The following is a 21,275-nucleotide window of genomic DNA, read 5'->3' as shown; positions in this document are numbered from 1 at the left end:
TTTGCATGCCTACTTTGGTGCAAGGTTGTAAATCCTTGAACACCTCAGGATTTGTGGACCCCACAGGATCATCTCAGGATCTGTGGACCCCACAGGATCATCTCAGGATCTGTGGACCCCACAGGATCCCCACCTACCTCCACTCACTTTTTCTCACCCCCCTTTCACACAATCCCATAAACATTCTTCCCCAAAACCCTTCACCTATCACCTCCATCCCTCTTCCCTAATAAATCTTCACCACTCACATCCATCCTCTCTTCCCCATAAACCTACCTCATAAACCCCACCTACCTTCAAAATTCAAAACCAATTTCCCACCCAAACCCACCCATATGGCCGAAACCTTTCCCCCCTCCCTTCCCTATATAAAGCCCTCCATTCTTCATCAAATTCACACAACACACCCCTCTACACCCTTCTTGGCTGAACCACATCACCTTCTCCCTCTCCTCCATTTCTTCTTCTTCTTCATCTATTCTTTCTTCTCTTGCTCGAGGGCGAGCAAAATTCTAAGTTTGGTGTGGTAAAAGCATAAGCTTTTTGTTTTTCCGTTACCATTGATGGCACCTAAGACCGGAGAATCCTCTAAGAAAGGAAAAGGGAAGACAAAAGTCTCCACCTCCGAGTCATGGGAGATGGAAAGGTTCATCTCCAAAGCCCATCAAGACCACTTCTATGATGTTGTGGCCAAGAAAAAGGTGATCCCTGAGGTCCCTTTCAAACTCAAAAGAAATGAGTATCCGGAGATCCGACATGAAATTCAAAGAAGAGGTTGGGATGTTCTAACAAATCCCATCCAACAAGTCGGCATCCTAATGGTTCAAGAGTTCTATGCCAATGCATGGATTACCAAGAACCATGATTAAAGTAAGAACCCGGATCCAAAGAACTATGTTACAATGGTTCGGGGGAAATACTTGGATTTTAGTCTGGAAAATGTGAGGTTGGCATTCAACTTGCACAACATGGAAGAGAACGCACGCCCCTGCACATGGAGAGTCAACTTTGATCAAAGGTTGGACCAAGTCCTTATGGACATATGTGTAGAAGGAGCTCAATGGAAGATTGACTCCAAAGGCAAGCCGGTTTAACTAAGAAGATTGGACCTCAAGCCTGTAGCTAGAGGATGGTTGGAGTTCATTCAATGCTCAATCATTCCTACTAGCAACCGGTCTGAAGTTACTATAGACCAGGCCATCATGATCCACAGCATCATGATTAGAGAAGAGGTGGAAGTTCATGAGATTATACCTCAAGAACTCTACAAGGTGGCTGACAAGTCCTCCACTATGGCAAGGTTAGCCTTTCCTCACCTCATTTGCCACCTATGCAATTCGGCTGGGATTGACATAGAGGGATATATCCTCATTAAAGAGGACAAGCCCATCACTAAGAAAAAGATGGAGCAAGCAAGAGAGCCCATTCATGGAGCTCAAGAGGCGTATGAAGCTCATCACCATAAGATCCCGGAGATGCCTCAAATGCACTTTCCTCCACAAAACTATTGGGAGCAAATCAACACCTCCCTAGGAGAATTGAGTTCCAATATGGGACAACTAAGGGTGGAACATCAAGAGCACTCCATCATCCTTCATGAAATAAGAGAAGATCAAAAAGCAATGAGGGAGGAGCAACAAAGACAAGGAAGAGACATAGAAGAGCTCAAGGACATCATTGGTTCCTCAAGAAGGAAACGCCACCATCACTAAGGTGGATTCATTCCTTGTTCTTATTTCTTCTGTTTTTCATTTTCTATGATATGTGCTTATCTATGTTTGTGTCTTCATTACATGATCATTAGTAGTTAGTAACTCTGTCTTAAAGTTATAAATGTCCTATGAATCCATCACCTCTCTTAAATGAAAAATGTTTTAATTCAAAAGAACAAGAAGTACATGAGTTTCAAATTTATCCTTGAACTTAGCTTAATTATATTGATGTGGTGACAATGCTTCTTGTTTTCTGAATGTATGCTTGAACAGTGCATATGTCTTTTGAAGTTGTTGTTTAAGAATGTTAAATATGTTGGCTCTTGAAAGAATGATGACTAGGAGACATGTTATTTGATAATCTGAAAAATCATAAAAATGATTCTTGAAGCAAGAAAAAGCAGCAAAGAACAAAAGCTTGCAGAAAAAAAAAAGGCGAAAAAAAAATATAGAAAGAAAAAGAAAAAGCAAGCAGAAAAAGCCAAAATCTCTTAAAACCAAGAGGCAAGAGCAAAAAGCCAATAACCCTTAAAACCAAAAGGCAAGGGCAAATAAAAAGGATCCCAAGGCTTTGAGCATCAGTGGATAGGAGGGCCTAAAGGAATAAAATCCTGGTCTAAGCGGCTAAACCAAGCTGTCCCTAACCATGTGCTTATGGCGTGTAGGTGTCAAGTGAAAACTTGAGACTGAGTGGTTAAAGTCAAAGTCCAAAGCAAAAAAAGAGTGTGCTTAAGAACCCTGGACACCTCTAGTTAGGGACTTTAGCAAAGCTGAGTCACAATCTGAAAAGGTTCACCCAATTACGTGTCTGTGGCATTTATGTATCCGGTGGTAATACTGGAAAACAAAGTGCTTAGGGCCACGGCCAAGACTCATAAAGAAGCTGTGTTCAAGAATCATCATACTGGACTAGGAGAATCAATAACACTATCTGAACTCTAAGTTCCTATAGATGCCAATCATTCTGAACCTCAATGGATAAAGTGAGATGCCAAAACTATTCAAGAGGCAAAAAGCTATAAGTCCCGCTCATATGATTGAAGCTCTGTTTCATTGATAGTTTGGAATTTATAGTATATTCTCTTCTTTTTATCCTATTTGATTTTCAGTTGCTTGGGGACAAGCAACAATTTAAGTTTGGTGTTGTGATGAGCGGATAATTTATACGCTTTTTGGCATTGTTTTTAGTATGTTTTTAGTAGAATCTAGTTACTTTTAGGGATGTTTTCATTAGTTTTTATGTTAAATTCACATTTCTGGACTTTACTATGAGTTTGTGTGTTTTTCTGTGATTTCAGGTATTTTCTGGCTGAAATTGAGGGACTTGAGCGAAAATCAGATTCAGAGGTTGACGAAGGACTGCTGATGCTGTTGGATTCTGACCTCTCTGCACTCAAAATGAATTTTCTGGAGCTACAGAACTCAAAATGGCGCGCTTCCAATTGCGTTGGAAAGTAGACATCCAAGGCTTTCCAGAAATATATAATAGTGCATACTTTGCTCGAGAATAGATGACGTAAACGGGCGTTCAACGCCAGCTCTCTGCCCAATTCTGGAGTTCAGCGCCAGAAATGGATCAAGAACCAGAGTTGAACGCTAGAAATGGATCAAAACCTGGCGTTCAACTCCACAAATGGCCTCTGCACGTGGAAAGTTAAAGCTCAGCCCAAGCACACACTAAGTGGGCCCCAAAAGTGGATTTATGCGTCAATTACTTACATCTGTAAACCCTAGTGACTAGTTTATTATAAATAGGACTTTTTATCATTGTATTCACAGTCTTGGTTACTCCGGTTCCCCCTCTGGGGCCGAGACCAATGAACTCCATTATCACTTATGTATTTTCAACGGTAGAGTTTCTACACTCCATAGATTAAGGTGTGGAGCTCTGCTGTTCCTCAAAGATTAATGCAAAGTACTACTGTTTTCTATTCAATTCATCTTATTTCATTTCTAAGATATTCATTCGCTCTTCAACCTGAATGTGATGAACGTGACAATCATCGTCATTCCTTATGAACACGTGCCTGACAACCACTTCCGTTCTACCTTCGACTGAATGAGTGTCTCTTAGATATCTTAATCGGAATCTTCGTGGCGTAAGCTAGATTGATGGCGGCATTCAAGAGAATCCGAAAAGTCTAAACCTTGTCTGTGGTATTCCGAGTAGGATTCAATGATTGAATGACTGTGACGAGCTTCAAACTCGCGATTGCTGGGCGTAGTGACAGACGCAAAAGGATAGTAAATCCTATTCCAGCATGATCGAGAACCGACAGATGAATAGCCGTGCCGTGACAGGTTGCGTTGACCATTTTCACTGAGAGGATAAGATGAAACCATTGACAAGGGTGATGCCTCCAGACGATTAGCCGTGCCGTGACAGGGCATTTGGATCATTTTCCCGAGAGAAGACCGAAAGTAGCCATTGACAGTGGTGATGTATCACATAAAGCCAGCCATGGAAAGGAGTAAGACTGATTGGATGAAGATAGCAGGAAAGCAGAAGTTCAGAGGAACGAAAGCATCTCTATTCGCTTATCTGAAATTCTCACCAATGATTTACATAAGTATTTCTATCCCCATTTTATTAATTATATTCGAAAACTCCATTACTATTTTATATCCGCCTGACTGAGATTTACAAGGTGACCATAGCTTGCTTCATACCAACAATCTCCATGGGATTCGACCCTTACTCACGTAAGGTATTACTTGGACGACCCAGTGCACTTGCTGGTTAGTTGTGCGAAGTTGTGAACCATGGTATTGGCATCATGTTTTTGGTGCCATTACCAGGGAAAGAAAGAGCGATGAATTTTACATAATTAAAGTGTAATCACAATTTCTGCGCACCAGGTTCTCAAAGCTTTAACATGGGCGTGGCACGCTAGGAGCCAGGTGTGGCACACCAAGAGCCAGGCGTGGCACGCCAGTTACATTTTCCAGAGAGCATAATTGAAGGCTACAAAAGGGGCGTGGCATGCCAGGCTGGGCGTGGCACCCCAACTCCATTGAACACCATGGGGCGTGCCACTTGGGCTTTTGTGTGTGTTACGCCAGAAGAGAATAAGCCTAGGCGTGCCACTTGGTATCGAAGGCGTGGCACGCCAACTCTCATCCAGCACTTGGGGCGTGCCACTTGAAGACCCAGGCGTGGCACGCCAAGCTTGAGGAAGACACACCAATATGGGCGTGCCACTTGAACATCAGAGCGTGGCACGCCAGTTCAATTTTCCAGAGGAGGTGGTGAAGGGCCAAACACTTGGGCGTGCCACTTGGTATTGAAGGCGTGGCATGCCAGCTATCATTCCTCACTTAGGAGTGCCACTTGAGTCTCAGGCGTGGCATGCAAATGCTTAACTACTCACTGGGTGTGCCACTTGGTATCGAAGGCGTGGCACGCCAGCCATCATTTCTCACTTAAGCATACCACATGAGTTCTAGGCGTGGAACACCAACCAAGGAATCTAGCACACATAAGGGGCGTGGCATGCCAGACCCTGGGCGTGCCACGCTAGTTCAACTTTCCAGAGAAGAAGAGGAAGCACAAAGTGGGCGTGACACGCTAGACCTTGGGCGTGCCACGCCAGTTCAACTTTCTAGAGAGGAGGAGAAGAAGAAAAAGGCCTGGGCGTGCCACTTGGGCTTGAAGGCATGGCATGCCAGGCTAACCAAGGTTCAAAAAGACCCTGGGCGTGCCACTTGGGTTCGAAGTCGTGGCACGCCAGGGAGCTTGATGCATGGAGCGTGCCACTTGAAGAGTTGGGTGTAGCACGCCAAGCCAAATTCATCTTCATTTTGATTTTCTAGAAGGAATTTTGTTTTAATGCTAGTGTTCAATCATCTTGGAAAAGAGCCCATGCAAAAAAAAAAACATGAAACCATTCTTGAAATCCCTTCTCATAATTGAGTAAATCTGGGGTTGGTAATTGGATATGGTGACATATAATCCACCCACTATTTTGATCTATGAGGATGTGTGGTATAATCAGGGACCAAGCATATCTCTCTTCATGAGCAATTAGACCAAGGAATTGGCTGATTATCAAGATTTGAGAGATTGAATCACCAAGGGATTGGGGTTCAATCAATCATGATTGCCAAGAGGTCAATGAGTTGCATGATTGAAGATGAGATGAGCTGGATTTAGTCCAAAAAGAGTAACATCTCTTGATATCAATGAATTTCCCCTATCATAGCACTACTCTGATGGGATCTACCCTTTAAGTTGATGTGTGATGCATCAGACTTTGCTGTTGGTGCTGTTTTAGGACAGAGGAGAGATAAACTGGTGCATGTTATTTATTATGCTAGCAAGGTCCTTAATGATAATCAAAAGAACTACACCACTACAGAGAATGACTACTTGCCATAGTCTTTGCATTTGATATGTTTAGATCGTATCTTATTGGTTCTAAAGTCATTGTATTTACTGATCGTGCAGCTCTCAAATATTTGCTTACCAAACAAGAGTCCAAGCCCAGATTGATAAGATGGATCTTGCTACTTCAAGAAGCTCCTTGGTTTGCAGACATAGCCAATTTCAAGGCTATTGGAGAGCTACCAACCAATATCAAAAAACACATGAGAAGAAAGCTACTCAAACATGCTAAATACTACATTTGGGATGAGCCCTATTTGTTCAAAAAGTATGTTGATGGGATCTTGAGAAGATGCATTTCCCATGAGGAAGGGCAAGAAGTCCTCTGGCAATGTCATGGATCTGCATCTAGAGGCCATTTTAGTGAGGAAAGAACAGCAGCCAAGGTGCTATAGTGTGGATTCTATTAGCCAACAATATTCAAGGATGCAAAGGACTTGGTAACAAGATGCAATGAGTGCCAAAGAGTTGGGAATCTACCCATGAAAAATGAGATGCCACAGAGGTTTATCATGGAGTTAGAATTGTTCGAAGTGTGGGAAATTGATTTTATGGGACCATTCCCATCCTCATATTCAAACAACTATATACTGGTGGCAGTGGATTATGTTTCAAAGCGGGTGGAGGCCATAGCTACATCAACCAATGACAACAAAGTAGTGATTAACTTTTTAAGGAAGAATATATTCAACAGATATGGGGTTCCAAGAGCTCTCATAAGTTATGGAGGGACTCACTTTTGCAATAAGCAACTTGAGACAATCCTCCTTAAATATGGTGTAAAGCACAAAGTGGCAACCTCATACCATCCACAGACCATTGGGCAAGCTAAAATCTCAAACAGAGAGCTCAAGAGGATCCTTAAAAAGACTATTGGAAGCTCAAGAAAGGATTGGTCTAAGAAGATGGATGATGCATTATGGGCCTATAGGATAGCTTTCAAGACACCTATTGGGATGTCTCCATACTAATTGGTGTTTGGAAAAGCTTGTCACTTGCCAGTGGAGCTTGAACATAGAGCATTTTGGGCTCTAAAGATGTTGAACTTTGATGATCAAGCTGTTGGAGAAAGAAGGCTAATGCAACTCAATGAGCTAGAAGAATTCAGAAAGTACTGCTATACAATTCAAGGCTCAAGTTCTTCCCAGGAAAGCCTAAGTCTTGATGGTCTAGACCCTTCACCATCCTCAAGGTGTCTCCCTATGGTCATGTAGAGCTTTTGGAGGACAAGACACAGAGGACTTTCACTGTCAATTGCCACAGACTCAAGCACTACTTGGGAGACTCACTGGATGAGCAGAGAGTGAGCTATAACCTCAACTAAAGAAGGAGGAATGTCAAGCTAGTGACGATAAAGAAGCGCTAGTTGGGAGGCACCCCAGCACTCTGTATCCTTTCAATTTCTTGCTTTCTAAAAGTAGTTTATGATTGTTAAGTTAGGGAGTTTTAATTCCAGTCTCTCAGTTGATAGTTCTTTAGTTTATTCCCTTTTGTTTACTAGAAGTGCAAGGTTGCATAATCACTTAATTGAGGTTGGATGAATGGGATGAGAAACTAGCTAAAAAGCTAAGTTTGGTGTGGCCACTAATCCACTTAATTTAGGCATACAACTTATTGATTAAATTAACTTTGAAAGTAAGCCCAAAAATTAAGTTTTGTGTGGCCACCACCATAAGAAACTCACATATCAAAGCCCAAGGTGGTTTGAGTTTGAAGCATTTAATAAATTGGTGGCTGCATAAAAGGTATTTTAATGTGTACGATGGGATTGGAAGAGAAGGAATGTGAAAGACGTAAATTTATTCCACCCTTATGAACACATTAAAATCCAATGATGAAACAAATTTATTAGATGGAATGAGATTAAGTTTGGTGTCTGATGAGGGAAAAACGATTCCACACAAAGTCACCGGCAAGTGTACCGAGTCGCATCAAGTAGTAATAACTCACAGGAGTGAGGTCGATCCCACAGGGATTGATGGATTGAGCAACTTTAGTATGGTGATGAATTTAGTTAAGTGAATATTTGATGAATATGGTGAAACTCGGTTAATAGAAGTGAAATTGCAAGTAAACTAGAGAGCAGAAAGGAAATTTGCAAAATCTTAAATGCAGAAGAAGTAAAATTGTAGAAACTTATGGTGCAAGAAATTAAAGAGCTAAAACTTAAATTGCAAGAAAAGTAAATAACTAAAACTTAAAGTGCAAGTAATGTAAATTTCTAAAGCTAAACTATTGGGAAACTTAAATTCCATGAATAATAAAGGGGTTTGGGTGTTGGGAATCAAAATAGAACTGGAAAGAGTAAATTGCAGTAAATCAGAGAACTCTCAGATGAGGAAATTCATAAAATAGATCAATCAAAATTATGGAACCAAAATAGAAATAGAAAGTTGCAGAAGGATTAAAACAGAACTAAGACTAAGATCTCAAGTGCTCTCTTAACAAAACAGAAAAGAAGAAATTACAGAGAAAAGAAAACTAGAAATAAAACTAGAAGCAGGGGAAAATAAAAGAAAACTCTAAGGTGAAGAAATTCAGAAGAATTCTCAAATCAGATTTCCAAAACCAGAAACAAAAAATCAAAGGTTGCAGAAGAGAGAAAACGAAACAGAAAAGTAAATTCAGACCTGATCTCTCTAATTCTAACAAATTCTAAAAGAAAAATTAAAAGAGAGCTCTCTATGAAAACAAATTTCACCCTATGTATACACTTTCCAATTTAGTCTTCAAGTAATTGGAGTGGGCTTTGTGGCCTGTGAAGGAGTGGATCAAAATGGCACTTGGGTGCTGCTTCCAGGGGAACGTTGCGTTCTCTAAGTGAGTGCAGCGTTCATTCATCCACGCGTGCGTGTCTCAGACGCGTGCACGTCTTTTTGCCTCTTTGCTCACCAACGCGTGCGTGTCATATACGCGTGCATGAAACTATCAGTCTTTAGCTCCAAACATCCTCGCACGCCCCATTCACGCGTATGCGTCGTTGATAGCGTTAACTTAGTGAGCACTACGTTGGCTTAGTGAACGCTGCCCACGTGTGCACATCCTCTGCGCGTGCGCGTGGGTAGTGAAATCTAAATTCCAGGCTTCAGCACCAGTCACGCATGCGCGTGCTTCATCACAAGTGCTCTATCGACGCGTGCGCGTCGATTTCAAAACTTTGCCTCCAAGCCCGATAACGCTGAGTAAATGAACGAAGCGCTTTTTTTGAAAACGAGCGCCAACCACTACCACGCGTACGCGTCAGGCACGCGTACGCGTGGATCTTCAAAAATCCATTCCTGACGCGTAAGTGTCCGTTTCGTGTGCGCGTCGCAAGTGAGCGTTGCGTTCATTATTTGAACGCAACGCTATACTGTATGGCTTCTTCTTTTCTTCATTTTCTCACCTGAAATTAACCAAACAAGAAATCAAAGTTTCACCAAAATCCCAAGAATTTGCATCAATCATAATAATCACTTAGTTCTTGCATAAATCTCATGATTTTGTATAAAATTAATGATGTTTGATTGAATCACAATAATCATGAAATTCCACTCTAACCACTTACTTATTGTGCAAGAAAGTGCATAAAACCTAATGAAACAAATGAAAAATGCTTGTGAAACTAGAATAAGATGACTTGTCATCAGTATCCCAAGGGACACTCATCAACTGCATCTTAATTGACTCATAATAGAGGGAATGTTAAGAATTCTTTTTGTCATTACTGATGGAGTTTTCGGTCTTCAATTTCAGGAGAGGTGGGGACCATTTGATTGATAGTTCACTGGGCAAGGAGTCAAAGTGTACTTTCACCTTGGAACCCAACATTTGAAAGAAGCCAAAGGGATGAGGATTGGGGTCTCTTCCAATGCTAGGAGCCACTCCCAAGTGGGAAAACATTTAATTGCTTTTTACATCCCACCTTCCCCACCCTCGAGACTACTCTTTCTTCTTATAAAATCTATTTACCCCTCCACTCCCCTCCACACTTCGAACCCAAATTCACACCCAAACCTCCGCACTTTCGCTTCTTTTGTTCCCTTACCTTCCTATTTTCTTCTACTTGATTAGGGATAATCAAGTCCTATGTTTGGTATTGTGGAGCAAACCCTTGCTTTGCTCTCCATTCTTTACCTCTTCTTTAACTCTTCTTCAACCTTTCAAACCTCTTTTCTCACCCCAATGGCACCACTAAGAGCCTCCTCATCAAAGAAGAGAAAGACCAAGGAACCAACCTCCGGATCCTCAAGCTTCAATGAATACAAGTTCCTCTCATCATTCAACCAAAACCAATTTTACGGTTGGGTAAGTGAGAGCCAAATCATTCTGGAGGTGGGCTTCCAACTTGGAAGGAATGAGCATCCAGAAATCAATAGAGAGATCAACAATAGAGGATGGGCACTCTTGTGCAACCCACCAAGGAAGGTGGTGGAGAGCTTAGTCAGAGAGTTTTACGCCAATGCAGTGCCACAACCTGGGCAATCTTATGGCTATCTGAGTTATGTTAGGGGGAAAACTATTGAATATAGCCCCTCCAGCATAGATAGGATGCTAATGGTGAAGAAAACAAACTCCACCCGGAGCTATAAAGAGAGGATAAAGCAACAAGATCCTAGCTTTGAAGAGATCCTGAATGAGATTTGTGTACTGAATGTGCAGTGGATCAATGATAAAGATGGAAGGCCTAATCAACTAAGGAGAAGGGATTTGAGCCCCCAAGCTAGAGGGTGGCTGGATTTTGTGAGAAGGTCTCTCTACCCAACATCCAACACTTTAGAGGTGACATTGGAAAGAGCTGTACTCATATACAGCATAATGAAGGGAGAAAATGTCAATGTTGGGGAGATGATTGCCAACAATATCAATAGGATGCTGAAAAGTACCAAGGATAACACAAGGTTGGCCTTTCCAATATCATCCAAAGGTTGTGTGATGAAGCTGGGGTCAAAAAGATTATTGATGAAGTGCTAGTGGACCAAGAGAAGCCTATAACTGCTAAAAAGATGGCCAAAGTGGTGGCTGTCAACCAACTTCAGAGAGTAAGGGAGCACGGAGCTAATGTTCATGAGCCACAAGGTCCACCACACCAAGAAGAAGAAGCTGAAGATCAACCACAATACCTACCACTTCCACCACCATCATATCCATAATTCCCTGAAGGTTTTAACTCGGAGCAAATACAGGGAGATATTCACCAAATGAGGGGAGATATATACCACTTGAGAGAAGATGTCGACCAACTCAAAGAGCAACAACAACAATGGGGCCAAGTTCAAGAGAGTATACAACAACTCCAAGAAAGCATGGAGTACATAACGGAGCAACAAGGCCAATTCAACTGGGGAGAGATGCAAGGCAGCCTCAACAAAATTGTGGAGCAAAACAAATGGCAACAGAGGAACCTTGCCGAGTTTAGGCATCTTTATAACACTAGAACCACTTCAAGGAGGCAGTATGACATCAACACACAAGTAAAATTAAATCATTTGTGTAATGCTGTAGCCGCGTTAAACCCCAGATACCCCACATTCATGCAAGGAATGGAGGAGCTAAGTGCTAGGCAAGAGGAGATATTGGCCAAGCACAAAAAAGATGAAAGGGCCTACATGAGAAGGCAGGGATTTTGGAAGCCTAAGGACACCAAGGAACAAGAAGGATCCTCAAAGAAAAACGATGATGACTCCTCCTCCAAGAAAAAAGACAAAGGAAAATGGACAATGAATTGAAGCTGCTCCAAGAATCAAAGGTTGTTGAGTTCCATGGTTGATAATATCAAGTTTTTAATTTTGAATTTCTGTTAAGTATTTGATAATAGTTGTAGTGTTAGGATAGTTGCTTTAATTCCTTATGCTTAATCTGTTTATGAGTCCTTTGTGCTTTGACTTTAATTTTAAAGAAAGAAAATGCAATGTTGTTTAAGTCTCATGATCATCAAATAAAAGAATCGTTTGTTTCCATAAGAGTCCATGGTGAGTTGTGTAAAAACAAGAGTAAAAGAGACTAACTGTTCATACTCTGGGTCGAGCTACCCGATCTGGACTGAATAAAGACAAAGCAACCGACCTCTTCAGGTCAGGTCCCCCGACCTCTTCTTTCAAGAGTTCGGCCAAATCGCCACAAGAAGCCCAAGCAGACCCAAACAAAGGGACATAGCCCAATCTAAAGGCAGTTAAAGCCTAGAAAGATAAAGGCGGTTCCCCTAGAGATAGGATGACTTCACTTAAGGATAAGATAAGATAACTAACTTATCTTATTTAGAAAGGTCAGCCCACACTATTATAAATACACTGGAGCACCCAGGTATAACTCATACTCTGATTCTACACCAAAAACCTGCTCAAAGCCCATGCTAACTTAAGCAACGGAGTCGCTGGTAGGTACCACCACCCTCCGGTGATCGAGGATCAGCAGCACAACCAAATACAAACAGTCGGCCGCGACAGCTCCGGCCACCACAGCAGATCTCATCCGAGATTGACCTTCAGTTTCAAGTAACCCTCGAAACATTGGTGCCGTTGTCAGGGAACCTGGAAGTCATCCCATCATCCTGGCGGACAACCTTGACAACGATCACAACTCCGGTTTGGAAGAAGGAACTCCGCTTAAAAATATGGAGGTCACATCAAAAGATGCACCTCAAAACAAGGGGGACAAATAACCCGCAAACACTGAAATCTTGGAAGCTATCCGAGAACAACAGGAACGTCTCAAACAGCTTGAACAGGAAGCCGAACACCAGCGCGAGGCTGAGAGGGACCTCCGGAGAGAAACTAGATGACGCTGAGAACTAGAAGAGAAGCTCCTAAAGCTCGAGGCTAATCTCAAAGCTAAAACAGTTCAGTCCAATCAGGATGACAGCTCCCACAAAGACCAAGATCCCTTCACCAAAGAGATCATGAAAGTTAAAGTTCCAAAGGATTTAAAGCTCCCGATATGACTTCATACGACGGTACCTCGGATCTAAGCCATCATCTCAGCAATTTCAGAAGCAGAATGTATCTCACTGACACCTCGGACGTCGTTCGATGTAAAGCTTTCCCGACTACCCTGACAAAGACAGCAATAAAGTGGTTCGACAGTTTGCCTCCAAGATTCATCACAAGTTTTGACGACTTAGCCAAAAAATTCCTTGCCAGATTCCCCATCCAGAAGGACAGAGCCAAACACGCCCCAAGCCTATTAAGCCTACATGAAAAGATTCAACATAGCATGTCTAGACATACAAAGTCGACCAACAGAAGCAGCTATCATAGGTCTGATCAATGGCCTAAAAGAAGGACCTTTTAGTCGCTCCATATCAAAATGGCATCGAACATCTCTGAACGAGGTACAAGAACAGGCAGAAAAGTATATTAACATGGAGGAGAATTCTCGATTAGGAGAAACCTCAAAACCAGGATTTTCATACCTCTCTTGGGACAAGGATAAAGAGTCCAAAAAAAAAGAACATCAACCCACTGAGAAACCTAGAAAATACCACAATTACACCCCTCTTCGGGTGTCTCTTGTGGATGTTTACCGAGAAATATGTAGCACTGAGAAGATCTCACCACCCTGCCCAATCAAAAGCAAAAAAGGAGGGGAAAGTCGGACAGAGTACTGCAAATACCATCGAATTTACGGACATCCTACTAACGAATGCTTCGACTTGAAAAATGTCATAGAGAAATTGGCAAGAGAAGGGCAACTAGACCGGTACTTAGCCAACAAAGCGGATGAACCAAGAAAAAGAAGAAGGGATGAAGAGGTCGGACGGGCTGAACGAACACCTCAGACTCCTGAGAGACATGTTTATATGATAAATGAAGGATTCACAGTAGCAGGGATCTCTAAATCATCTCACAAAAGACACCTTAAAGAGGTATATCATGTTGGGGAAGGAGAGAGGTCATCTGACCTCCCCACTATTACCTTCACCCAAGAAGATGCAACAGGAATTATCCCGAGACATGATGATCCCATGGTCATTACCATCATACTGGCCAACGCTAATCTCCATAGAACGTTGGTAGACCAAGGAAGCTCCGCAGATATCTTATTCAAATCCGCCTTCGAAAAACTCGGTTTGCAAGATAAAGAGCTCAAAGCATATCCGAATAGCTTGTTCGGACTAAGAGTAACTCTAATTCAACCACTTGGATATATCTCGTTACACACAACCTTTGGAAAAGGAACCCAGTCAAGGACACTCAATGTAGACTACATCGTAGTCGACGTGAGTTCAGCTTACAATGCCCTAATAGGTCGGACAACACTGAACCAGCACGCCGTAGTGGTGTCGACTCCACATCTCTGCATGAAGTTCCCAACTCTCGGGGGGGATCGCCACGATAAAGGGAGACCAAAAAATCGTACGACACTATTACAATGAAAGTCTAAACCTTAAAGGAAACCCCAAAAGAGAGGAAGTCAACACTATTAAACTTGGGGGAGTTCGAGCTCGCGAGGAACTTCGTCCACAACCTGAAAGTGAGACCGAAGAAGTACAAATTGGCGATGCCCGGGATAAAACAACAAATGTCGGGACAACCTTAAAAGGAGACTTAAAGGAGCCTCTGATACAGTTCCTAAAGGATAACGCCGACCTCTTTGCATGGAAGGCCGCAGACATGCCGGGCATAGATCCCAAACTAATGTGCCACAAACTGGCGGTATACCCAGGATCTCGGCCAGTACAGCAGAAGCGCAGAAAGCTCGGATCGGAAAAGTCCCAAGCTATGGAAGAACAGGTACACGCCTTACTGGAGGCAGGGTTCATAAGGGAGGCCAAATACCCACTATGGCTAGCCAACGTGGTCCTAGTTAAAAAGTCAAATGGGAAGTGGCGGATGTGCACTGACTACACCGATCTAGATAGAGCCTGCCCAAAAGATCCCTATCTACTCCCAAGTATAGACACTCTAGTGGACGCATCTTCTGGATACAAGTACCTCTCATTCATGGATGCTTATTCAGGATACAATCAAATCCCGATGTACCCACCCGATAAAGAAAAGACCTCGTTCCTAACCCCAAAAGCAAATTATTGCTATATCATCATGTCATTTGGGCTCAAAAACGCAGGAGCTACCTACCAAAGATTGATGAACAAAGTCTTTGAAGACCACATTAGGAAATTAATGGAGGTTTACGTAGACGATATGCTGGTAAAAACACAAGGTGAGGAATCCTTGTTGCCTGACCTAACCAAAGTGTTCGACACCATCAGAAAGCATGGAATGCGACTTAACCCTGTAAAATGCACCTTTACGGTAGAAGCTGGCAAATTTTGGGCTTCATGCTCACACAAAGAGGAATTGAGGCAAACCCAGATAAATGTCAGGCTATACTCGACATGAAAAGCCCGACCTGCGTTAAAGAAGTACAACAGCTCAATGGAAGACTTGTAGCCCTGTCCAGATACCTAGCCGGCTCAGCCATCAGATCTCTTCCCTTTTACGCCACATTAAAGAAAGGAAAGAGGTTTGAGTGGACTACAGAGTGTGAGCAAGCCTTCCAAGATTTCAAAAAGTTCTTGGGGCAACCACCAGTTCTTACTCGACCACGGGAAGGAGAAGTACTCATATTATACCTCGTAGTGGAAAATTGGGCGATCGCTTCAGCACTTGTCAAAGAAAACGAGGGTGAGCAGCAACCCATACTCACTTCATCAGCAAAGCTTTACAAGGGGCTGAACTAAACTATCAAAAGATAGAAAAGTTTGCCTACGCACTCATACTCACTTCTCGACGACTTCGCCCGTACTTTCAAGCATACACTATCAAGGTTCTGACCAACCAGCCCATAAAAAAGCAACCTATAGAAGACAGACTTAGCAGGAAGAATCCTGTAATGGGCGATCGAGTTGTCCGAATTCGATCTTCAATATGATGCCTGGACAGCCATTAAATCATAGTACCTGGCCGACTTCATTACCGAGTACACTAATACCCCAGGAACTCCCACAAGATGGAATCTCTACGTGGACGGCTCTTCAAACAAAACTGGGAGTGGCACAGGTGATGACATATCATCATGTCATGTTTTTATATGCTTTTTCATACAAGAAAGTGATGATTAGTGCTTAAATATTGAATTCTATTGTGCTTAAATAGTATATTTCTTTGATCTTTTGATTTTATAAACTTTATAGGAAATAAGAAGAAAAAGAAGCAAAAAAGCACAAAATAATCTAAAAAGGAGAAAAGAGGAATTCTGGGGCATATTTTGGAGCATGGGCACAATTTGGAGCCTTAGGCCACGCTTTTGAAAGCGTGGCCCATGATTTAAATGAAGAGAGAGCTCTTGGCGCGAAAACGCTATGACGCGCATGCGTGCAGGACGCGCACGCGTCGGAAAGGAATTTTGAAGACCCACGCGTACGCGTGCATGACGCGTACGCGTGGATGTGATTAGCGTTCAATTGCAAAGAGAACACTACGTTGCATGAGAGAGTGTTTTCGGGCATGTTCAGACTTGGAGGCAAAGTTTTGCAAATAACGCGCACGCGTGCCCGACGCGCACGCGTCGATGGAGCACTTGTGATGAAAGCACGTGCACGCAAGGCTGGCGCTGAAGCCTGAATTGAGATTTTGCTACCCATGCGCACGCGTAGAGGACGCGCACACGTGGGCGGTGCTCACTAAACCAGTGTAGCGCTCACTAAGTTAGCGCTATCAACGACGCGTACGCGTGAAAGTGGCGCGCGAGCATGTTTGAAGAAGAAGACTGATAGTGACGCGCACGCATACATGACGCGTACGTGTCGATGGGCGAAATCACAAAAGCACGCGCAAGCGTGCAGGACGCGTATGCATGGTTGAATGAACGTTGCGCTCAATTATAAAATGCTCCATTCTCCTGGAAGTGCAACTCTGGCTAAATTAATCTGATTCAAAGCACATTGATACACCAGAGCAAGCAGAGCTCATTGGCATCACTTAAAGACACAATAAACTGTTAGAATAGGAATTTCATTTGAGTTTTAATTTGTTTTCAATTTCAATTTCATTTGTAATTAGGAATTCCTATAAAAAGGCCTTAGTTCACAGTTAGAAAGAAAACGCGCACAGTAAGAGTAGGAGTCGAATAGGAGGCTCGGGCTGGAGGATTAGAGACTCCAGATCTCTCTTGGAGGATTAGAGACTCCAGAGAGCTTAGCATAGTTGATACACTTTTATTTTTCTGCACTATTACATTTCAGTATTCAATTTGACTTATGAAATTTCAGTTTCTGATAATTCTCTTCTGCAAATTTACTTTCTACAACTTTACATTTGAATTTGCTGTGATCTGAATTTACTTTTCATGCACTTTAAATCTTCTACAATTGTTCTGAGTTCTGATTTACTGCTTTCTTTAATTTACCTGCACCCAATTCCCTTTTACATTTGCTGTAATTTACATTTCTTGCTCTTTAAGATTATGTCAATTTACTTTATGCAATTTAAATTCCCTGCAATTTACTTTCTGTTGATCAATTCTCACTCAATTCACCACTGTCTGCTTGACAAAACTGATCACCTCACTAAAGTTGCTTCATCCATCAATCCCTGTGGGATCGACCTCACTTTTTATGAGTTTTACTACTTGATGCGACCCGGTACACTTGCCGGTGAGTTTGTGTGGAATCATTTTTCCCTCATCAGCAGGTGTGATAATAGAAAGCGATCAGGGAACCCAAATGAAACTCTCACTAAAATTCGAATTCCCTGCTTCAAATAATCAAGCTGAATATGAGGCATTACTGGCTAGTTTGAGGCTGGCTAAGGAGGTAGGAGTTCAAAATCTCACCATCTTCAGTTATTCGCAAGTAGTTACCTCACAAAAAGAAGGGAGCTACCAAGCTAAAGACCCTACCATGAAGAAATATCTCGACAAAACTAGAGAACAGTTCAGACAGATCGGGAAATATGAGGTCCAACATATACCTCGAGAACAGAATGCTCGGGCAGATGCACTATCAAAACTAGCTATCACTAAACCTGGGGGAAATAACAGAAGCCTCATCCAGGAAACATTGCAAAACCCATCAGTCATAGAGGAAGAAAAGGTCCTAACCATATCTGGTCAGGATCAAGGGTGGATGACCCCCATTATCAACTACCTCAAGACAAAGACACTCCCCACAGATAAGAAGGAGGCAAAGAGGTTGATACGAGAAGCACAATACTACACTATGGTGGGCGACATTTTATATAGGAGAGGAATCTCAACACCCCTCCTAAAATGCGTACCGACTTCCAATACAAGGAAAGTTCTGGAAGAGGTACACAGTGGCACGTGTGGCAACCACTTGGGGGCACGAGCTCTTTCCAAAAAGGTACTCCGAGCTGGATTCTTCTGGCCAACCTTACACAAAGAAGCAATAGAGTTCGTCAACACATGCCCACCATGTCAGAAGCATGCTAACTTCCACATCGCTCCACCAGAAGAGCTCATCAGTGAAACGTCACCCTGGCCGTTCACAAAATGGGGGCTAGACCTCCTCGGACCCTTTCCCCAAGGATCGGGACAAGTCAAGTTCCTCATTGTAGGGGTAGACTATTTCACAAAATGGATTGAGGCAAAGCCCCTAGCCAATGCCACCGCTCAAAGAAGTCAGAAATATCTATATAGGAACATTATTACAAGGTTTGGGGTCCCTTACTCCATCACTACAGATAATGGCACACAATTTACTGATACAGGTTTCAGGAACATGGTAGTTGACTTGAAAATAAAGCACCAATTCACATCCGTAGATCACCCACAAGCTAACGGACAGGCAGAAGCTGCCAATAAAGTCATACTAGCAGGGCTAAAACAGAGACTACAAGGTGCAAAGGAAGCTCGGGCCGAAGAGCTCCCACAAGTCCTATGGGCATATCGGACAACTCCGCACTCTGCCACAGGAGAATCACCCTTCTGGCTTGCTTACGGAATGAAGGCAATGATCCTAGTGGAGATAGAGGATGGATCTACCAGAATGATCATCTATAATAAAGAGACCAACTCCCAAAATCAAAGGGAAGAGCTCGACCTACTTCCAAAAATCCGAGAAAGAGCTCGGATTAGAGAGGAAGCATTAAAGTGTCGAATGACTTCAAGGTCGATCAGGAGAATGGAATCTAGCAACTAACTGGAAAAGACCTTACCGAGTTGTAGAGGTACTTGGAAAAGGCTATTACAAGGGGTCTGACCTTGAGGGACGAGAGCTACCAAGGTCATGGCATGCCTGTAACCTAAGAAGGTACTATAGTTAGAAATTAATAAAGATCTTAGGTCAAGGTGCACTCTTTTTCCAAAAAAGGTTTTTTAATGAGGCGCCTAGCCAAGATCTACAAAATTGCCCGATTTAGAAGGGTAAGCACTCATATGTATACATTCCTCTCTATATATTTTCTACTTGAATAAAGTTTTTCAGATTCCCTAAAAAGTTTCCTATCAAGACACATTAATCTGAGCGCAAAAATTCATCGCCCGATTACGACAAGGTTGATAAACCATTATTTTATGATTTATATTGTGTTTAATTGTGTGGTTTTATCAAGTCTTTACCCACTTATTCATATGATTTGCATGTATTTACAATTCCTTTCCAAAATTATTCAATGGTTTAAAACTTGCTTCCTAGAGATCTTTTAATTATGTATTTTTAATCTCCCTTATGCCATTCGATGCCTTGATATGTGTGTTAAGTGTTTCTGGCTTCATAGAGCAAGAATGGCTTAGAGAATGGAGAGGAAGCTTGCAAAAATCCAAGGAATACAAGAAACTAAGGAGATGACAAGCGAACATTGACGCGAGCGCATGGCCCACGCGAGCGCACGAAATGGAGAAATCGCAGTGACGCGAACATGTGGACGACGCGAACGCGTGACAAGGAAAATTGCTGAATGACGCGAACGCGTGGACGACGCGTACGCGTGACATGCGCGATCTGCAGAAATTACAGAATACACTGGAGACAATTGCAGGCCGCGTTGTAACCTAATTTTTGGCCCAGAAACACAGAATAAAGCGAGGGAACATGCAGAAACTCCGGGGGGCATCCACACATAATCAGATTCATCACATTAGGATTACTTCAGTTTTAGATCTAAATTTTTAGATTGGAATTACATTGATAGTTTATGCTTTTGCTTGGATTTTTTGGATGCTGAGAGTCATTACCTCCGTTGAAGACATTACTTTAGTTTGTTTCCTTATTCCCTTATTTTTAATTAGTCACTCATTGACTCTGTTCAGATAATTATGTTGCGTCTTGAATTTATTAATATATAGAGTTATTTTTATTTTAATTAATTTTAATCCTCTATTTCATTTTATTTAATTATGTCTTCTCATATTTTATGATTATTAATTTCATGTCAATGGAGTAGAATTTCCACTTGACAAAGGGGTTGATTAAAAGGAGATACTTGAGTTGGAATGCTCAAGTGCTTGGTTGAATGGGACGTTGTTAGCTAATTCCATACCTACTAACACTAGACCTCCCCAAAGGAGAGGACTAGGATTTGAGGGTAAGAGTTTGTTTAATCACCATACTTTTCCTTATTTAGTAAGGGGTAACCGAGTGAGAACAACAATCTTTTCACACTACACTACACTTGAAAAGATTTCAACAAGGATAGAAATTCCATTTAATTATTCCCCCAGTCAAGGCCTTTTATTTAGAATACCAATAATCATTCTCAGTTTATTTTTATTGTTTTAATCTTTAATCATTTTAATTACTAATTATCAAAACTCAATTTTTCTGAAAACACCTAGTTAATAAAATAGCACTCTTTCCTGCAACTCGTTGGGAGACGACCTGGGACTTATACTCCCAGTATCTTTATTTCTAAAATTTGTGACAACCCTTTATAAATTCGTGAGGCAGATCTTAGCCGGTTAAGAGCTATACGTCAACGTTGTTCTCTTAATTGAAATCTCTTAATTGGTTAACTTCTGCCACGCATCAAAGGTCGGCAAGGTAAAAACCAAATTCATCGCCCGATTACGATAAGGTCGGCAAGGTGAAAACCAAATTCATCGCCCGATTACAACAAGGTCAGCAATGTGAAAGCAATATAAACAGATTAATGCAAGAAGTTATAAAAAGTAATCCATAAAAAGCGGCCTGACGAGGTCTGACTAAAAATGGACTACTAAAAATAACTTAGCTTGGACCGACAAGAGAAGTCGGACCAACGAAAACTACAGCTTGGACCGACAAGAGAAGTCGGACCAAT

This window comes from Arachis ipaensis, chromosome B8, assembly GCF_059453495.1.
Source record: "Arachis ipaensis isolate K30076 ecotype BB chromosome B8, ASM5945349v1, whole genome shotgun sequence".
NCBI lineage: Eukaryota > Viridiplantae > Streptophyta > Magnoliopsida > Fabales > Fabaceae > Arachis > Arachis ipaensis.
Note: the sequence above shows the minus strand (reverse complement) of the source record.